The sequence below is a fragment of the Sinohyriopsis cumingii genome, chromosome 19 (genome assembly GCF_028554795.1).
Source record: "Sinohyriopsis cumingii isolate HCF-2022 chromosome 19, ASM2855479v2, whole genome shotgun sequence".
Lineage (NCBI taxonomy): Eukaryota > Metazoa > Mollusca > Bivalvia > Unionida > Unionidae > Sinohyriopsis > Sinohyriopsis cumingii.
Genome location: NC_142979.1, coordinates 38,285,995 through 38,308,222, shown reverse-complemented (window position 1 = coordinate 38,308,222; position 22,228 = coordinate 38,285,995). Strand labels below are relative to the sequence as shown.

Here is a 22,228-nt window from a genome sequence, read left to right as displayed (position 1 = left end):
CCTTTTCTTGAAAAGTTACAGCCAGCATTTGTGAACAAAGATGTAAAATATAGTGACCTTTGCCTGGCAAAGAACAAATGGATTTATGGGTAAAGGTCTGTGGGGAATTATTAATAGAGGAGTAAAGTAGAAGGTGCACTTTCTTTTTAAAAAATCATTACATGTCCAGAAATTTGGATACACGATTTTACACCCAGGAGTAAGAGGCAAAGCAGTGTATGAAAGCATGTAAGTTTGCCATTGCCTAGAAATGCAAATCTTTCCAAATCTACTAGAAGGGACATATGCATTGCTTTTCTCAACACACAATCAAATAGTTTGAACTACAGTGAACACAACAGTGAATGGTCAGTACTATGTAACAATAATCAGATATAATTAGTGTGAGGATATTCACAAAAAATATTCAGACCTACTGAGGGATGGAATCAGTTTGCTCCAGGATAATGGCCCTAGCCTCACCCATGCAGATATTTACTACAAAGCTTACAAAACTTGGCATTGAAACCCTACATCACCTACCAGTCAGGCAATTAAGCCCAGACTGAGCTCTTTGAGATGTAGCATTTGCCCCAAAATTGAAAGAATACTAATGGAAAACCAGTATGAAAGCAAAGAAAATTAATATCACTGAAGTCTGTTACATAATGGACAACATGTAATCAGGAGATCGGTCATCAGATGAAGGATGTACATTAAGAATAAAGTACATACACAAAGACTTCTACAATTATTGCCACAGCTGAGTAACATTTTTACAGTATTTATTATAGAATTTTTTGATTAACCCTTAGAAAACAATCATGTTTCAAATAATTCTTGAACATCTTCAGTTGTAAAAAATAGTCTCTAACTTTAAACACTTCATGTCGAGAATTTTTACATCATATTCTCTAATCCATGTATATACATTGTCTGTTTGGGGATTAGTAGTCTCTTTGGACCAGTTAAGAGTGTTCTGACAATTCAAGACTCTGTTCAGGCTAATAAAGACAATGTTTGGGCAAAGTGAAAATCTGTTTGGGCCAATTAAGCATCTGTTTGGGTTGTTTACAAGTCTTTTGGGCTTGTTAAAACAATGTTGACACTTCTGTTTTTGTGTTGGAAATCAGTAATTAGTTGGCTCACAGGTATTGAAAAATTCTGCTGGAAGTATCACTTGTCTTACATTTTTACGCATCAATATTGACATTGCCTTTATTGTGTATTGGCCTGAAGTTGGTTCTGAAGAATTCGGATGCTTGCTCTAATAAGACTTTGTACCATCTATTTCAACCGATTGTGAAAGTATTGTCAGCTTTCTTTTGATCCTCAACATTACCTTCATCCTCCAACATAAAGGAGTAATACAGAAGTCATGTCTGAAGTGTCAAATAAGGAAACAACAGATTGATAGGGGAAGATAATGATTTCTTTTATGGAGGGGAAATGTTTGCTTTTAAGTTTTGCAAAAACTGTTTCCTGTTAGAAAATATATTTTCTGATTTGGTTTACTATGTTTATAGTTTCTGCAATTAAGTTTTGCATGTGTTGCATTATATATGCATGTGTGCAAAATGTAATAAGAAGAAATGGTATGTGGAGGCTTGTAGGTAACATCAAAAAATATTGTTCTAATATTATATATATATGATGATCAAATCTTCAATATGGATGTATATGTAAGCATGATTGATCAATAATACTTTTTGTCTTATTAATTATACATGATTATCAGGATAAATTAAATATTTTGCCAAGTGTTGCAAACATAAATGTATATTTAGTATATGTACCATCAATCAAGCAACAAATATCTGGTATCTCCTTTAACATGACACCAAAAATGGAAATTATTTCTGAAATGTCATTAATATATTTTTATTTAATTTATCTGGCAATTGCCTGCCTTTGACATATGCTGGGTGCAGTGGAGGGAGAGGAGCAAGAAGTTGTATCAGTTTTAATGAGACTATGTAGTAATATTTTGGTCTGCACAACCATATGTTGACTTTCTGTAACCCTGGAGGCTTGTTTATGAAATCCACAATTTGGAGGCTTTTCAAAAAACAATTGTAAAATTAAATCAAGATAGAGAAAATTTATTACTAGACAAACAAGACTTGGGGATTTCTGAAAATCATGACAAATTACTACTTTAATGATTTACAGATATGATAAATAATGGTGCAAAAGTACATGCATTGAAACCACAGTAGTTAGAGAGGTTATTTAAATATTACTCCTGTTTTTGTATCAAAGAGCAATGTTAATATCTAAAAATAATGCCACTTTGTTTAGAAGTTTGGTCAGGATAAAAAAATGGTGATAGATAGTTGTGTTGATGAATGATGAGAGCATAATAATGTTGCTTTTTGATTTTCAAACATTAAAACTGATGCAGAGAGAAAGAGAAAAAGAAGAAAGGAAATGCAGTTCATATTAAAAGAAGTAGAACTGGCAGGCAGAAAGAAGAACTCTTCTCTTTTACACACAAGGTAAAGTTTGGATTATACCAGAAACATTATGTTAGTATGCCTTATACAGAAAAAGAAGTAGATCAATATTTTTCCTTTTTTTGGAGACAATTTATGAGCATTTGCAGTGGCCAAGAGAGTATTGGACTATATTGGTATAAAGTGTACTTATTGGCAAAGAATTGTAAAGTCTACAGTTCACTGTCTGAACAAAAAAATGCTGATTATGATTTGGTAACAGAATGTATTTTAAAGGGGAAGGAGTTGGTACCAGACACATATCAACAAAGATTTAGGAATCATAAAAAGGAAACAGGACAAACCCATGTCGAATTTGCAAGGGGAAAAAAAAAACCTATTTGATAGTTTTTCTGAGCCAAGAAGGGTGGTGAAGATTAGGATAAACTTAGCTCATATTAGTTGAAGAGTTCAAGAACTATGTCCATTGTGATGTTAAGACCTTCCTTGATTAGCAAAAGGTAGAAACTTTGGTAAATGTAACCTATTCAGTTGATGACTATTCCTTGACTCATAAAATGTCTTTTGTCAACGAGTCTTCCTCTCATCAGATTTTGGGTAAAATGTGATCTGTCACATACATATGCTTCCAAATCTCAATCTCGCACAATGTTTAGTAATTAAACTTCTGGTAAGACTGATCAGAAATCCTTGTCTCTTCCTAACTGCACTAATCGTAAAAAGAAATGGCATGTTTTTTCTGATTCCTATGGACTGAAAAGTAAGCAGCAGAATAAAGACATTAATCCAAATGCTCTTATTTATAAGAGGTCAAGTTCATGGTCTGGTATTGAAAGCAATACATTTGTTGGGTCAAAAGAAAAACAAAGTTTGATTTTATTATGGAGAAATATGAACCATTTATGTCAAAAGGTTCTCTATCACTTATTGATGATTTTACCAAGGTTACCTCTATTGAAATATGAAGGGCACACGAGTTTCCCAGAATCTTTTATTATCTGGCACTTTGCCTTAACCTGAGAAGTCTTCTTCTAGTGAAAGTATTCATAATTAGTTACTAGACTGTAGCTTTATTAATTTATATCCCTATTTTCACAAAATAACAAGCTGATACTTATATGGCTTCAGTTTCGCTAATAACCCTGTCGTAGCTCTAGTAACTACACATACAACCTACAAAAAAGGGATTTAATTTACAATAAGAGCAATTTACTGATCTAAACAAGGCTTGTCAGTTACAAACGGATTAACCACAACCTTATCTCAAACTAGGTCACCAGAAAGTAATAAAGAAATCTTGTCAATGGCTAAAGAAGTCATCACTCCTAAAGTCACGGGTCATGAGAATAACTCTGATTATAAATCGACACAAGGGATTTAAGTGTATGGGATGTACATGTTATGTATAACTATATCACTGTGCAAAATTCGGAAACTAGTCAAGTTAAGTATAGTCTAAATCTGCCTGTCACTTTGTGAAAGGCACGCAATTACAAAAAATGCTGACAGAAAAGACGATCCTCCGAGGAACAGTTTAGGAGTGGTAGCAATTATTTGTTGAATTTTACAAACCTTGCTGGTTTTCACTCTTTTCTGTTATTTAATTCAAGACCCTAGCGTCGTAGCATAACACACGGACTGACGGCAGGCAACAGTCCATACCATCAGCTCTTCTGGTCTATGATGATGAATATAACGAAGCTTAAAGCAAACGTTCAACGTTATTTTTTACAAAAGTATATATAGACTGATTGATTGTGCATTAACAAGGCACCAACACTGTAGGGTTATTTAGCCTAACTCCCCTCAAGAAAAAATACATAAATAAGAAGCAGCGGGGGGGGGGGATGATCAGACCACTTTTTATAAGGGTCCTTTTTTGAAAACAAAGCCTCCTACAATAATGAAAATACAAACGTCACCGAGGCCTCTAACCGACCAACCGGGTTTACGTTTTTGTGTCAGATTTATTTACCTACCTGGACACTTTCTCTTGGTCCCCCACCCCACCCCCGCTGCTGTCTCTTAACCAAAATTTTGTATCGAGACCTATCCAATATCGTGACCGAGGATCATGTGCATTTATTGTGATAAATCCGTGTGAGGTAGCTTGTGCGGCCGAGAAAAGTTTTTAATCATATCCATATCCCCTGAACACCAAGTCTGATGGATGTTTCGCAGAGTATGTGTATCAACACCATTTAAAACAACCTGAAGATTGCTGTTATCCCTGATCACTTTAAGTACTTGTGTATATCGCTGAGTGACATACATAACATGTGTTTTTGTGTCTCCCTCGGGAAAATATCCGAGCTAGATTTGATTTATCTAGCATCACATCATCGTATACTACGAGATTATTAATGCATCCATCAAGATCATGCACAGATGGAGCCTAATCGATATTGGTAATAAACTCAATAATATCATTACCGTCCTCATCCGATGACTTTGCTTCTTCATTAATATATTTAAGCTTATCCTAGCATTGATGATCATCTACATAGGCGGCTCAGACAGAGGGTATCACTAAATATAACTTATCCCACCTGAGCCATCTCATTATCAGGTTAAGCAACAACTGCATCTTACCAGTTCCAGATGAACCGATGATAATGCCTCTGATAGAATTTGGTAGTGCTGGATGATGCTTTATTGGCTCTTGTTTTCATACCACTGAGAAATCAATTATATCCATGTTGAAGAAATATAATAATTATATGAATTTATATTTTCTTTGATGCAGAGCACCCGCTCCCATCAGCGGATTAAAAAAACTAACGACGAAGAATAAAAAGTCGTTCACTTATAGGCAAATGTGTAAAATGTGGTACAAGCAAATACAAATGTATTCGTCTTGTATGAAGACGGGCGGAGAAATTGCTGCATTACTGGGAAAATTACCAACGACTCCATGGGCTACGTATGCTGGTGAGAAGCATCTCTTTGGATATAATTATTGTGGTCCTGGAACCCGACTTGACGAGCAAGACCAGCCAAGACCTGGAGAGTATCCAATAAATGTGATTGAACTAGCGTGCCACTTTCATGATGTCGTGTATAAAAATCCAGATAAAAAACAACGACATACTGCAAACATGAAGTTGATTCATACTTTAAAGTCTGTAAAAAAAAAAATCTCTAGAGAATCGCTTGTTAATTGGCTAGTAAGATCTGCGATGAAAGGTAAACTAGTGTTAGAGGGTGGTAATTAATCATAGATAACTATTATAATGGAATCGATTTATTATAGCCCAAGAGGATATTGTAGGGGTAGAGCAGCGATTATTAAACTTCTGATGCAGAAGGTGTCGAACATTCTGTTGCTGCAAATTGGTTAGCACGACAGGCAATATAGCAAACTGTATCTACCACCGCCTAAAATAATTCAATACGCACATTTTGATGTCAGCACTCCCAATGAAGTTCATCAAGCAGATACTTTGTTTTTACGACATGATAGTATTAAAACACATCGACGTCAATCGCGCACATACAAATGCGCGTCAACTGTCGTTGACGTTGCAAGTAGATATAAAGAAACAGAACCATTATCAACAAAAACAGCAACTGAAGTTGCATCTGCGTTTGAACGAATTTATCAACGAGGACCCTTTATGATGACCACAGATTCTAGAGGTTGATCCTGGCAAACGATGTCTTGGTGCGGTAACGTCGTTGATGAAACAACATAACGTCAAAATCAGACAAGGACACACCGCAATTCATCACAATGAGGCAATTTTTGAGCGATTTAGTCGAACACATGCTGATCAATTGTTTGGATATCAGTATGCGAAGGAAATATCCATCGAACTTAAGTCTGGGGATAAGATATCTCGTGAATGGGTTGCAAATCTACCAAGTGTAATAGCTGCATTAAATAATGAAATCACTAGAGGAAATTCTATGAAACCTATTAATGCGATTACAAAAAAAAAAAAAAAAAAAAAAAAAAAAACCACATACCATTTAAGTGAAATGAATATCGCTCAAAAGAACCAGTACAAGGTAATGTGACAGTCAGATATTTATATGAACCTGGTGAACTTGATGGTGGTAACAAAGAGCGACTGATCCAGTCTAGAGGGTAACCATTCATACAATTTCCAGCGTGGTAAGATCCACGGGTAGACCTGCCATCTATAGACTTGATTCAATTACTCCTCAACGTGGATTTGTACGTAAACAATTACATGTAATCCCTGAAATAACACAATAACCACCGCCTTCACTTCTGTAAAAGTAAGACACCAGCGCCCCCGATTACACTCAAGACAGGTCAACATCACATTTTTGCGTATATGGCCGAGACTACTATTAATTATATCCACAGTAAACTGTCGTGGGTCATTACGATAATACTGCCACAACATTGTTGTGTTACAGCCAGCACAGTGATTATTTTAGCGTCATGATAAATTCAGTATCAAGATCAGTCACGTTACATTTATTGTCAGGTTGCTGATAACCAGCTAATTCTTTCCTTACCATACCATCGCCAGTATTTGCAATGAAGTCACTGTGCAGTCTATGATAACCCTCCGTAGCTGATACATTCTTCTGACTCTCAACACTGCCAGATAAACTAAATTTGACCATTTGGTCCGATCATCAACATTCCATATAGTTGTATCGGAAACTGAATCTTTGTGAAGAATGAATCGTTATAGCATAGCATATAGTCCATCGAGATTTACACATCGTTAACGCGCTCTCAACATCACTTACAGGAACAACAACATCATAAAGAACGAATTTTTGTTTCTCATTAATTCCAGGAATCTCAACCTAATTGTTTTGTTTGCGCGTATCTGCTGGTCAATAACACACTGGCACAGGTAAATTTGAAAACGTTTCCTTATGTTACAGAAATAATTGCACTTGAAGTGTAGCACGAACTATTTTCCTACTTGCAACTATCAAATCATCTGGTCTCCACATATTCCAAAAATCACTCCTCACAGTCTCTGGAATTACTTCACGCATTATCTCACATGGACTCGTACAGCTGCAGTCTGCTTAACTTTTTAAATATCCATCAGCTATTCATCAATAAATCTATGGTCATCAGTTATTTCCTCATAATAATCTATGAACTTTTCTAGGCATTCATGCGGACATGACCCAAGAAATTTCTCGTCAACAACCGATCAAGAAATATTTTTAATACCTCCAAGGATACCGTGTATATTTCATCCCAGATAATGATCTTAAGGATATATTTCTGGCCCATTCGTTCTGGAATTGATAATCTCTCTTCCATCTAAAGAAACTGTGATAAGTGCACGATTTTACTTTGTGCTCGCTCATTTCTCTAACAAGTCTATGTGTGGGGGTTGACACGATTATATCTTAATTTCTAATAATTCAATCGCACGCTTTTTTTTACCAGAACCTCCAGATCAGTTAAGATAGTTTTATGTCTAGCTACGGGATTACATATCGATGGAGCCGATAACGACGCTGACATAAAAATATTTTTATAATAAATATCCTCGTGACTATAATCAGGAGATTCAGAATAACTAAGTATTTTTCTCGCTTTATTCTCCATTCGCCGCATGATGCATCAGCGCCAATATGTAATTGTTTTAACAATCCTGTGTATTTTTATTGATATAAAATTAATCTGGGGCGACTCTAAATGCGTTATCAGGAAATCTACTTATCATTGATAACAAATTTATTGAAACATACGCGAGCATCGAAGATCTTAAAAGAGCAAACAGAGGTGAGTCACCATCAATGTAGCTCACAAATGTATCTAATTTAGCTCCGTCCGATAAGTTAACATTACTTCGACTTACAAATATACTTTTCTATGTTGTATCAGCAATAATAAAATCGAGCTCAGCATCGTCGATAATTAATCGTGTACAATGCCGTCTATAATCATATGATCCTCCTTGTGTAAATTTACCAATTATTTTTCTACCAACATCTTTTGCGAGTTTATTTTCAAAATCGGAAACCTCTGGATTTTCATCAGGGGAATATTTATTCTGTTGTGGTAACCAAACTTGTTTCTACGGATGATATGATATAATTGCTTCACTTACAACCAACGATATCAATAATTTTACATCAGGCAAATATCGTAATAACACTATTGGAGCCCAACCCCGTTCTCTAAAATGTTTTCCAAACCAAGCAGCGACAACCTGATGAAGATTACGTGCAAACCTTAATGCCTCAATACATGTAAATCCAGTAAATCAGAATCTGGCAAGGGTCCATTTACCGCAAATCTGGTCATCGCGTGTGTTGGATGTCTAAATCTTTAAATTACTTAGAACACTCTCTCATTGCAAGAAGTTTTCCAGGACAATATGCAGCCATATCAACTGAGATAATAGGTTATAATCGTATGTATTATTCAACAATCGGCCCTGTCCGTATTCAGCACAACTATTTTGGACATCTTCAAAAAAACTCCGATCTTGTCTGTTTCCATAACATTTCCTTCTGAGCAAAGTGAGCAGCATCTAACGGAACGGTAAAACAATTACAGAGTAATCGTTCAATAACACAAGTATCGTTGGTGTATAGTATAGTATAGTTGGGGATTGTTCTTTTTGCTCGTCCCCATGTGTGGATAGTATATTTGTTGTTTGTATGCGTGCGCGTATGTTTGTGTGGATAGTAGAGTGTGTGTTTGTATGTGTGCACGTACGTTTACGTGTATAGTATATTTGGGTTAGTTTTTTTCCTTCCAGAGTGTGGATAGTATATTTGGTTTTTGTTGGTTTTTTTTTTTTTTTTTGCTCCTTCCCGTGTGTGGATAGTAAATTTGGATTTTGTTTTCTCTCCCGTATGTGGATATTACATTTGTGGTTTGTTTGTTTTTTGGGGTTTTTTGTGCTCCTTCCCGTGTGTGGATAGTAAATTTGGGGTTTACTTATTTCCTCTTCCCGTGTGTGGATAGTAAATTTTGGGGTTTGTTATTTGCTCCTTCCCTTGTGTGGATATTAAATTTGGTTTCTCTTTCTTCTCCTTCCCGTATGTGGATAGTATATTTGGTGTTTGTCTTTTCCTCTTCCCTCTGTGTGTGGATAGTATATTTTTGGGTTTGTTTTTTCTCTCCTTCCCGTGTGTGGATAGTAGATTTGGGGTTTGTATGCGTGTTCGTACGTTTGTGTGGATAGTAGAGTGTGTGTTTGTATGCGTTCGTGTACGTTTGTGTGGATAGTAGAGTGCGTGTTGGTGTGGATAGTATAATGTGTGTTTGTATGCATGCTTGTACATCTGTGTGGATATTATATTTTGCTTTTACTTTCTGGTTTTTTTTTTGCTGTTCTTTCAGTGTGTGGATATTATAGTTGGAGTTTGTATGCGTGCGCGAACGTTTGTGTGGATATAAGAGTATGTGTTTGTGTGTATAATAGAGTGTGCTTGTATGCGTGAGCGTACGTTTCTGTTGATAGTATATTTGTTTTTTCTTTGTTCTTACCTCTGTGGTGTGCGTGTGTGTGTATTTGTGTGTTTGTATACATGCGCGTACGTTTGTGTGGATATTATATTTGGGGTTTGCATGTGTGCGCGTACGTTTGTGTGGATAGTAGAGTGGTGTGTGTTTTTATGTGCGTGGGCGTACGTTTGTGCGGATAATATATTTGGTGTTTGTTTTTTCTCCTCTTCCCGTGTGTGGATAGTATAATTTGGGCTGCTTTTTTGTGTGCTCCTTCCCGTGTGTGGATAGTATATTTGGTGTTTGTATGAGTGCGCGTTCGTTTGTGTGGATAGAAGAGTGTGTGTTTGTATGGATAGTCGAGTGTGTGTTTGCATGCATGCGCGTACGTTTGTGTGGATAGTACATTTGGTTTTGTTTTTTCTCCTCTTCCCGTTTGTTGAAAGTAAATTCGGGGTGGGGGTCTCCTTCCCGTGTGTGGATAGCATTTTTGGAGTTTGTTAAGAAAATTGGGGAAGAATAAGAAGTTGGTGGAGAAAAAGAAGAAATTAAAAGAACAAGAAGAAGAAAACCAAAGGCCCTTTTCAGGGCCACTCATATGACTCGAAAAGATATTTATTCTCTTTGACTAAAAATATTCCGGGTCTTGACGGGGCTTTTATCGTAGGACAGGGCGGTAGGCAGGTAAATTTATAGTGATAGTGGAATCTTTCGGGTCCGGTGGGGATTTTCAGCGCTGGACAGGGCGGATGGCGGGTAAATTTATAGTGACAGGGAAATCTTCTGGGTCCCGTAAGGACTTCAATCGCTAGACAGTTCAGCCTTCCTATCTGCGTTAAAATGGGTTTGAAGATGATTTTCCTTCCTTGGGATTTACTTCTCCTGAATATGAGTCAAGGCATGTGGTTAATTTATTCAGTCAATATGGGCAAGCAGACGGAAGACACTCTGTCAGGTTTGGTAAAGAATATTCAAAATTGGCATAGTTTATGCACTAGTTCAACTTTGCCGCCACCCGCTACCCGCTGAACTAGCTGAACTTACCCGCTACACCATGTCACTGTTTGCTGTTTGGCCCGATTGAAGTCAGCTTCTTGCCACAGTGTTGCCAATGTCTAGTATCGTTACGTCACATCGCCTATTCCATCTTCCTTGTCGCCTGGGGCGGATTAAGGCTCACTGGTGCCCTAACCACTGACAAATCTTGGTGCCCCCCTCCTTGTGGTACACCTGGGAAGATAACCCTAGGGTGCACCATGATCAAGAAACAGAACATTATGATCAATTTACACTAGTTTTATCAATTTTTTTTACATATCTTCATTCCTTTTTTTTTTCGTTTCACCCTTTTCTCAACTTTGTGGTGCCCCCTTTGGCCCTGGTGCCCTAAGCACGTGCTTAGTCTGCTTAATGGTTAATACGCCCCTGCTTGTCGCCATATCACCGTGAAAGGCTATAATGCTTGTCGGGGCGGGTAAGTTTAGATAGTTCAGCGGTGAAACTATACGAATAAAACGATGCTTGGCGGTGCGGGACATATAACTAGATAGAATGATTGGCGGGTCGGGACATATCACTTTATAGAACGCCTGATAGACATTGCTGCCCATGTCCAGTACCTTGACGTAACCTCACTTATTCCATTCCTATTATCCCTATACAACAACCCCACTTTCCCTTGTCCGTAAACAGTCCCAACATTCCCCATGTTCAATTCCCACTGTTCGTAAACGTTCCCAGTGTGAGCTGAAAAATCTTGTCCGTAAACGTTCCCGGGTGTGTGTGTGTCTATAATGTTTAATGTCTGTAATGTATTTTCCCATTGACCCAAAACGTGTCCATTGTCATTTAAAAAGCGTTGACCCTAAACGTGCCCACGACCTTTATACCACTGAATTTCCATTGACTCTAAACTGCCCTACTATACTACTAACGCTAAATAAATCTATCTGGATGAACCTAGAAGCCGATGTCCTTGTCAGAACCTGTTCTCTCCAAAATGAATATAAACACATGGAAAGCTACGATGTATTCCGATTGCAAGAACCATATGATTAATCACCCAATCGCAGCGTGTCAGCTTGATTAGTGGCAGTGACTGAAACACGGACATGGATTAATTTGATTTTGGTGAGCTTTAATTGTACCCAACCTGTACATGCGCACACGCACATAGGAAAAAGTGTGGGGTGGGTATTTTCCCTGGATTCAAGCAACATAAGCAACCAACGAAATAATTACTGGTCAGTCATTTTATAACACTATTTATCCCACTCTATATTACTAAGAGGAAATTAAAAACAATATTATCATATTTACTAATTAGTAATTGTGTGACTCTTTCTGATGAGATAAGGAGAATTACTGCTTGTGACAGTTTAATATAAAATTTTGTTTACAGGCTGGGTACAATTAAACCTACCTTCAAAATCTAATTCCTCTAGTAAAATGTTGTCCGCATTTCGGTCACTGCCACTGATCAAGCTGACACGGTGCGTTTGGTTGATTATTCATATGGTTGTGACAATCGGAATATATCGTAGCTTTCCCCATGTTCAAATTGGTTCTGGGAGAGGATAGGTTCAGGCGGGGACTGGTTCTGATGAGCTGCGGATGCTTACAGACTGATGTCAAAAGTTCGTTTTGTCAATGTCGTACCTCATCAGAATCTTGTATGTCATACCAATTTTGGCTTTTCCAGTTTTATGACAAAAATATATCAACTATCTCACTGCTGACCAAACAAAAAGAGTTCCAGATTTCAGACAGAGGTGAATAAATGTGTCAAAGTAGGAAGATTTAGTTTAGTAAGTATTTTCGTATGTCCACCTTTTTTTCAAGACGACGCGTAAGACGTCGACGCTGATATTTATGTTTTGGGCGTCTCGACGCCACAAAACAATATCATCATCGAGGTCTTACATGTAGGACTACTCCCACCCCATCCTCACCCTATTTCAAGGTCAAGACAAAAGCGAAAGTTGAATGCAGACTTATTCCGGCACATTACTGGTATCTAAAAAGATGCTTAATAGAACACATAAATCATTTTTATTGTTGTATTATTTTGTTAGACCATATCGTGCCTCTTGATTTGTAAATCATTCACTCATATAAAATGTGAATGATTCAAGTTGAGAGAACATGTGTCCAATCCCATTGCGCATTATTTAGCAATACTATACTGGGTGAGAAAGGTAATAGGAACTCGTACTAATTTTGTTAGGTCTCCTATAATTAGTTTGGACCATACATCAGGACATGGGTTCATTACACAGGCACTTGATTCTGTGGAAACTAATGCGTATACTCACTATATAACATAGTTAGTATACGCATTAGTTTCCACAGAATCAAGTGCCTGTGGTTCATTACAAAGAAAATTAGGATTATCCAACAATGAATCTAGGGATGGGAGGTCTAACCTGTAACAGGTCAGACCTCCCATCCCTTGATTTATTGACAGATACCTAATGAACCCCTGTGCCCTAGGATGTATAACCGCAGCATTGAGGCTTCATGTACCACACAATCAGATTATCCTGACACCAGGCCAATCAGTCCTGACATTAACCTCTTAATGCTGAGCGCCAAGCGAGGCAGCTGCTAGTAACCTTTTTATAAGTCTTTGGTATGACTCTGCCAGGGTTCAAACACACGACCTCCCACATCTGAGGTGAACACTCTAACCACTAGGCCACCAGATCAGTCAAACCATATAAAGAAGAACGTCGGTTCACCATAGAATTTTATATAAAGTGACACTTGATCAAACTAGCCAGTAGCAGCAGAGAGGGTGAACAGACCACTTAGGGGAATGGTCACCCTTGTGTTTTACCAAAAAAAATAGTGACCACTCATAGAGGTCAATTACCACGTCTACGATTATTGTTTGTCCCAAACAGAACCGTAGACGCCCCTCTCTGCTGCTATCAATATTGGGAATCATCATCTGAATCATGGGAATCTTCATCTGTTTCATCTTCATCTGAATCTTTGGAATTTGTTCTATGTTTCAAGTAATATTCAAGTTCTGATGGTGGTTTTTCTATTTTGGGATTTATGTTCTTTCTTTTTCTGTAATAGTTCATCAAACTTCTGTATTCCTCCTTTGCTGATATTAATTAAATTATCATGTTATAATAAAATGATACATCCAGAATCTCATACTGCAAGAACAGCTGGAGAACGATTAGAAGCAATTAAAAAATTTCTTCCTGTCAAAGACTCATTTAGAAAAAATCTACAAGCGCAGCAAGAAGCAAAAGTTGAGTATGAAGAGGACACTAAAAAACTGTTTAAGCCCGTCACTGCAGCTACTAAGAAAGTTAGAACTGTCATCAAAGAAGATCTTCTTCCGGTATCAAAACAAACTGCAGCGCTGACTGAACAGACAATGGAGATTTTACGAAATCTTCCAACTAATATAGCTGCGGCTCAGCCTCCACCTGTTGGTGAGAAAATACTTGAAGGTATTGGAAAACTTCGTACTGAAGTCGCCGATGTGAGAAAAAAACTTGCATCTGAACCCAAAACAGCAGAAGAGAGCTTAAGATTAATTGCAAGATTTAACGAAGGAGTTGTTGAGGAAATTAGAAAAACTGAAAGAGAGAAATTACCTGAGATGATATCAAAAAATATATCTAATAAATCTAATTTTTTAAAACCCTTTTATGGAAAAACAAATGATGATGATTTCATTAAATGGATATATCGCGTATATTACAATAAAAAACAAGCTAGAGGTCAAGAATTTAAAAGACTTAAAGAAGAAGTAGAAAGATTTAGAGGGGGACGGGAACAACCAAAACAAGGAGAGTCCTCCCAGTATCAGCTTCCTCCACCTCTGCAACAAATAGAACAACAACAACAATCTTCTTCGCCACAGCAAAGGTTGTTGTCGAAAATTAAAAAGGCTAAAGAGTCACTTAAATCACCCTTCTCGAAGAAAATTTCTGCACCGAAAATGACATTTACACCGACAGGTTCACCACATGGATTTCGAGAAGGTGAATCACCCCCGGACACCACTGAAGTACCTACTCCGGTAATGCAACCACCACCCCAAGATGAACCTAAAACAGGACGTGGTTTATGTCCTGATAATATCATCAATGACGTGTCACGGTTAGAGGTTCTCATAGGAGGAAAACGAGCTGGAAATAATTCACCAGAAATAACCAATGAAGCAGCTGATATTTGTCGGCGACTATTTCAAGGTGGTATCATGGATATCGGCGTTTACCGAGAACTTATTGATGAGCTCGTTGATGACTAGTTGTTAGATAAATGGTAAATAAAATAAGATGATTGTGCATGATAATCATCGTAAACCCACACAGGTTAGAGCGGTAAACTCACGATTACCAATCTATAGTGTTATTTACGGAAATGGACTTGGTGATGTCATTCGGGGATTATTCACGAGGATAGCTCCCAAAGTAGCACCAGTTGCAAAACAATTATCGATGAAGGCTATTGATATTGTTCGTGATAAAGCTCCTGGTGCAATTGTCAATGTTGCTGGTAAGGCGTTCTCGGCGATCAAGGAAAGACTAGCACGATTATTGCGACGAAAACAACAACCACCGGTGAAACTGGCAAGTACTGAGGTGATGCCTGCAGACGTAAGTAAAATAATAAATCAGGCTGCAAATCAAAAACTAGCGGCGATATCTGAAGAAGCAGAAAAAAATATAACAGCAAATTTAATAGCAGGGGGCGGTTTTCGTCGACGATGATCATCATTTGGAAAAATGGTAACTATAATAAAATGTTCAGGCGCGAATCAGACCCAGCATTTGATATGGAGGCACCTGTCCTTAAGTACGAGTCAGTACGTGATTATCAGTTTTATTCTTATGACGCAAGACAACCAAATCATCAGGGGAGAATCGAATTACAGGTTCATGATACAAGTAGATATTTCTTGCCCGCTGAGGCGTTTATTGAAGTAGAAGGTAGACTTGTAACGAATGTTGCAGCTAATACGCCATATGATGCTAATTTGCGTGTTGGTTTTGTCAACAACGGGATCATGGCGTTGTTTGATAGCGCCACATACATGATTGATGGAAAAAATATTGAATCAGTTCAGAAGGATGTCGACGTTGCTACAACAATAATTGGTCTGGCGAGATATTCTGACGACTTTACAAGATCAGCTGGTCCAACAATGATGTTTGCTAAGGATATCACCGACAACGCTGATCATATCAGGTATGCTAAAATACGGACACCGCAAGATACTGCAGTTGATCCACAACCAGTTGACTTTGAACACGCAACCAGACCAGCTGCTGCTTTTGATATTGTAAAAGGTGATAGCGCGACTTTCAACTTAGGATTTGCAACACGCCAAGCAGCGCTGTCAGGAGATAATAGAAATTTTTCGTGTGCAATTCCATTATCTCATATCTTTGGATTTTGCAGAAATGTTAGAAAAGTCATCTTTGGAGCTAAACACACAATTGTGCTCGTAAGAAAAGGTAATGATAATGATGCAATCTGGCGAGGTGCTGGTATTGCCGAGGGTAAAGTAAATATATCAAAACTTTCATTGTGGATGCCAGTAATGACTCCATCTATTACTGAGGAACAAAAATTACTATCTTTTATGGATCAAGGTGGTAAATCATTGCTATCATGGTTAACAGTAACCACAGATGCTGCTCAAAGCAATATTAATGGTTTATTTACATGGCATATAGCATCACAACAGGGTGTTTCTGCACCACGACATATTTTTATTGCACTGCAAAATATTAACCGGATAAATAATCAACAACGTTCACATATGATATTTGACAACCTTGGAGTTAATGAAGTTTCCTTACGGATAAATGGACATCAAGAACCAGCCGAGGATATACAACTAAATTATGCACAAAATCATGTAGCGCGCGCATATCATCGTTTAATGTCATTCATGGGACGTGATCAAAATATAGATACCGGGTTGCAAATATCACAACTAGATTTTACAGGTCTATATCCGATTTATTATTTTTCACTAGAACATCTTGATTTATCCAAACAATCTGTTGTTGATATACACTTTCGAGCTCATGTTACTAACCCTCCTCCTGATATACCCGGTCCACCAATTGTTCCCGGCTTCTACAGAGCGATCGCGGTCATACTTAGCGACAAGGCCATGTTACTTGAAGGTGGCAGTGGTCGAATGAGGGTCGTTGATGCACCGGTGGAAAATCTTTAATCGTGCTATTTAGAAAAACATATTTTATATAAAAATGTCGTATAGTCATGTTAATGTTACTCTGACCCCGGGTCAGGTAAAAAAGCTTCAATCAAAAACCGCCAACAAATGCGGAACTAAAATATCACTAAAACGAGATCATATTAGTGGTGGTCCAAACAAATTATCGTTGACAAATAATCAGATTAAACATTTCAATAAAGCCCTAGAATCAAAAACCGGAGTTCAATTCCATCTTTCTCCGAGCGCCATCAAGGACATGGTTAAAACCGGTGGTATATTTCCACTTCTTGCGGCCATTCCGGCATTAATAGCTGCAGCTGCTCCAGCCGTAGCAAAAGCGGCCGCGTTAGGTGCTGTTGGAACAGCCGCTGGAATGGCACTAAAGAAAGCAACAGGGCAGGGATACAAAAAAAAGGGACGCGGTCTAAGATTACCGGGATCTCGTTGGGGGAGAGGCCTAAGGCTTCCAGGATCATTTCGTTAGACGTTCCAGCATCAAATTTTGATTTACTTGATGCTGCTAAAAAATTAAAAATATCTGCCTTTAGAGGTGTTTTTATGCGAGATCAATTACCGAAACAACCAAACAAACTAGAAACAGGTATTATTAATCTTGACAAACGTTCCGGACCCGGTACTCATTGGGTATCATACGCGATTGATCCGCGTGGAATTGTTTATTTTGATTCGTACGGGTTAGCTCCACCTGTTGAATTTATCAAGTATGTCGCACCACTTCACGCAACAACCAGAGGTTCCAGAGTTTGGTATTCAACGCTACCCACACAAACAATGACAGATCCGCCAATATGCGGCCGTGAAGTAATTAATGTACTCGACGCAATATCAAAATCATCCAGGCCGCCACATAAAGTCGTGCACGATTATACAAGCAACCGATTTGTTGCGCGTAAAGCATTTTAAACAACGGATCTTATTATAATGGTTGACATTTACGGAAGATCTTCTACTAGTAAGAAAATAAAATCCGACGTTGATCTGTCAAAATATGCGACTAAAGATGACCTCGCTGATATTATGAACCTTGCTGGAGTTGACCCAGATGAAGTTGTTATTTTTCAAGATCGGTATGGTAAACTAAAAACCAGCAATATCAAATGGAATGATATAGTCCGGCGAGTACTTGGTGCAGTTACAGATAATATTCCCGTGTTTACTGATAGCGGCAAAATCAGAGATTCAAGTATGTCACTTAAAACCATCAGAGATGAAATTGCAAGAAGTGTTGCTAATCGCGTGAGAAACACCGGTGACACAATGACAGGTGAACTTAGCATGAACGGGAACAAAATAGTAGTTTTAAAAGATCCAACATCTGACGAAGACGCAGCAACAAAAAAATACGTCGATGTCAACTATGGCACCGTAGACGGTAAATTATCCACGTTACGGGCTGAGTATGACGTTCACGCAGGAGCTTTTGGAAGATTTCGAAGAAATTTTCAAAAAACCGATGATACCATAGATAAATTCTTCGGTACTCCACGCGCCATTGACATGAAACTCGTTGATATCAAAAATAACCTAGACACGATCAAACAAACACAGCAAGACGTCGTAGCGGGAATTCCTGAGATTGTCAGCAAAACCAATTTGATTAAAATTCCAGCTGGAATAACTCCCGGGCATATCACAAACATCGTATGCACGGTATCATCGGGATTTGCAACATGGTCAAAACAAAATAATACCATCAAATATACCGCAACAAACACTGGCGTGTACAGGTTGTCTGTGTTCAGTGCTGCAAAATTTGAAATATTTACAACGTTTCCATGGCGTCATTCCACAGACAGGTTTTCCGGGGTTGTATCTGTTGTATTAAATATCGGAACCGAAGAAATATTTATTCTGGAAGCAGCTGATAAGAAATTAACCGCAACATCCTTCTGGTGGTGTTTGGAATTTGTAGCTGAAACACCTCAATTGGTTACTGCATAAAAATATATGGACGGTGCACAATACAGATACAATCAAGCGCGTGAATGGCAGGCGGCGCTAAAAGATCAAGTCGATCAATATACAGTAAAAGTAAAAAAATATCGACGACGATTGGTTATCGTTGATGTGATTGTTTATTCAGTATCCGCTGTTGTTGCTGGAACCGGTGTAATATTATCAGCGTTGACAACGATGGCACCAGTAGCTGTAACTATCTGTATTTCAGCAGCAACAACTATTGCAGGTGTGCTTGGTATCATCACAAAAAAAATATGTACTTGTACGAACGAAAAATTATCCGATTACAAAATAAAATTACATACAGCGACGGTAGCATGCTCGAAATTATCCTCGTTGTTATCAGCGAGTCTCAGTGATGGAATTATATCTGATTTCGAATTTTCAATGATGACCAAAATATACGATGAAGGTATTAAAGATACAAGTATCAATAATGACAGAATTACTCCAGCAGATCGTGACCAACACAACTCCGCCAAAGATAACGATGATCTCGGTAAGTTCAACTAATCCTGAATTTAGGGTTAATTTTCCTATTGCAATTCCAGTAAAAGAAATAGCACTAGCACAATTACGAGTATATTACAGCTGGCCAAATATCAGATCAAAATCATTTAATGGTACACCAGCAAATAATTCGCTCGTATTTACTAACAACAACAAACCCGATGGAACACCTGACTGGGTTGTTGTTGGAATACCAACCGGCAGTTACCAGATTGAAGAGATCAGTGAGGAATTTGCGCGTAGAATAAAATCAATAACGGGAAAGGAATCAAAAATATCAATAAACGTTCATGAGCCGACGTTGTCCTCGACGATTGAAATAAACTCGCCTGATTATGCCGTTGATATTTATCAATCTTCAATCAGATCCGTGCTAGGATGGCCTGAAATATCACCACCGATAACACCGATACCACCAGAACCGAAAAAGTCTGATTATGTCACGGATAGACAATTATATCATCAAATTTATCCATCATACGAGGTGTTACTAAGTATTTTAAAAAGTAAATCGATGCTTGGCGAGTTTATCTTTCGCGAAGATATTGAGACATGGTCTTTTATAAATCAGGGGGAGTGGAAATATGATGTGAGGTTTGATCGGAGTGATATTATTAGATTTTTTCAGGAAATCAATCAAGAGTGTAAAAAACAACTAGATCAACTAAATCAATATTTTAACGAACATATTTTTGACATATCAGCGTCATCGCGTGAAAAAATCATCACGCGTGTGGAAAGATTAAATCGGCTTATATCAGACATGGAATATTTTAATAACCGAATAGTTCAGGCGATGGTTAGTCTTTTAAAATCACCTAAAAATTCTGATGCAAAGGCATGGTTAGAAAAATATAAAATAACAGAAGCCGATGTACCAAATTATAAATTTCCCGGGTATAGTGTAACCGAGTTAAGAAAATCTGTCAGTGATGTCATTGATGAGTTTTTTCCTAAAATACTCGATGCATGGAGAAAATTAATTCCGCCTTCAACTGTTCTCAGATATGATAATGATCCACATGGCGGCGGAAGACACGTATCCCCGCGGATCGTTAATATAACACCGACGGTCGCGGTCAATCTGGTTTGTGACGTAATCGATGGCAGCTATCAAATAGATCTCGGAAGATCAAATCAGGCTCAACAAGGATACATCCTGTACACGTTCACACCACAAGTTCCCCCTGGAAATTTAATCGTGCAAGAACCAACTAATCCCGTGTATTTGCGGTGTCACAATAATATGTTAACACGAATCAATTTTAAACTCACAGACCACCTTAATCGCTTGATTGACATACGTGAAGAAGAGCTTGTAATAAATCTGTATGTGAAATCTTAAGGATTTTTGTCGTAAAGACTTCCGTCTTAAGGATTTCTGTCGTAAGACTTCCGTCGTAAGGATTTCTGTCCTAAGACTTCCGTCGTAAGGACTTCCGTCGTAAAGACTTCCGTCTTAAGGATTTCTGTCTAAGGACTTTTGTCGTAGATCTTCAGAATCAAATTCGATCAACTTAAAAAAATATTTTATTATTACTAGCACAAATTTGTGTTTGGTACAAATTAATCGGCCCAGGCAACTAAAAAAGCTAGTCGATGAAAGTAAAATTAAAATTTCTATCACAAAAAAAAATAATATTTATTAATTTTCCTGATTTTTACTGAAATTGTACAAATTACTTGATTTTGACTACCAACTACCCCCTCAGAAACATAAAAATGCACGAACTACTTGATTTTGACTACCAACTACCCCGTCAGAAACATAAAAATGCACGAACTACTTGATTTTGACTACCAACTACCCCGTCAAAATCAAGAAAGTTCTAACCTTGTCAAAATGTTCCTAACAAATTTTATTTATTATAAATTAATTTTATTTATTAATAATATTATTTTTACTGAGATTTTTATTTTTTTTTACTAAAATACAACGAAATTGCTCAATTTTCCTGATTTTGACTACCAACTACCCCGTCAGAAATCAAGTAGTTCGTGCATTTTTCTTTGATTTTGACTACCAACTACCCCGTCAGAATCAAGTAATTTGTGCATTTTTCTTGATTTTAGTAAAAAAAAAATAAATCCTCAGTAAAAATAAAATTTATAATAAATAATATTATTAATAAATAAAATTTATTAGGAACAAATTTGACAAGGTTAGAACTTTCTTGATTTTGACTACCAATACACGTGGTCAGCGTTGACTTGGACCCCAGTTACCAAAACTTTCATTTTCATTATCATCAGTAACGAGGTTACTCTGGATCGTTTCATCAGTAACGAGGTTACTCTGGATCGTTTCACCAGTAACGAAGTTACCTTGGATCGTTTCACCAGTAACGAAGTTACCTTGGATCGTTTCACCAGTAACGGGGTTACTCTCTGACATAATTTTTCTTAATAGTCTTATGCGAGTACTAATCGTTTTCTTTGCCTCATACTCGTGGGATAATAACGACTTAATTCTTTCTACGGCGGTAGAAAGAGGAACGAACTCCTTCACATGATCATCTTCTACGGTAGCTAGCGACTGAAACATTGCCGATTGAATCCGTTTCATGAGACTGTATTCAGATGATAGTGTGTGTGTCCCCATGGTTTTACGTTCTTGTAAAATCTCAAAGTCAGAAACTATTTTTTCAGGATTAAGTTCATCAGATATAT

The 22,228-nt window shown here is 37.6% G+C and overlaps 1 protein-coding gene across 3 annotated transcripts in view; it reads left to right on the top strand.

The window, feature by feature from the left end:
• Positions 1-12,257: 12,257 nt before the first annotated feature.
• The window catches only part of LOC149775520 (uncharacterized), a 32,944-nt gene continuing 22,973 nt past the window's right edge, over positions 12,258-22,228 (top strand). Inside the window, exon 1 of one of the 3 annotated variants that reach the window (XM_089944467.1) lies at positions 12,258-12,617. The gene's annotated coding sequence lies outside the window, so the exon portion shown is untranslated. Of the gene's footprint in view, positions 12,654-22,228 lie in introns of all 3 variants that reach the window. The other 2 variants (XM_089944468.1, XM_089944466.1) reach the window with 2 other exon arrangements.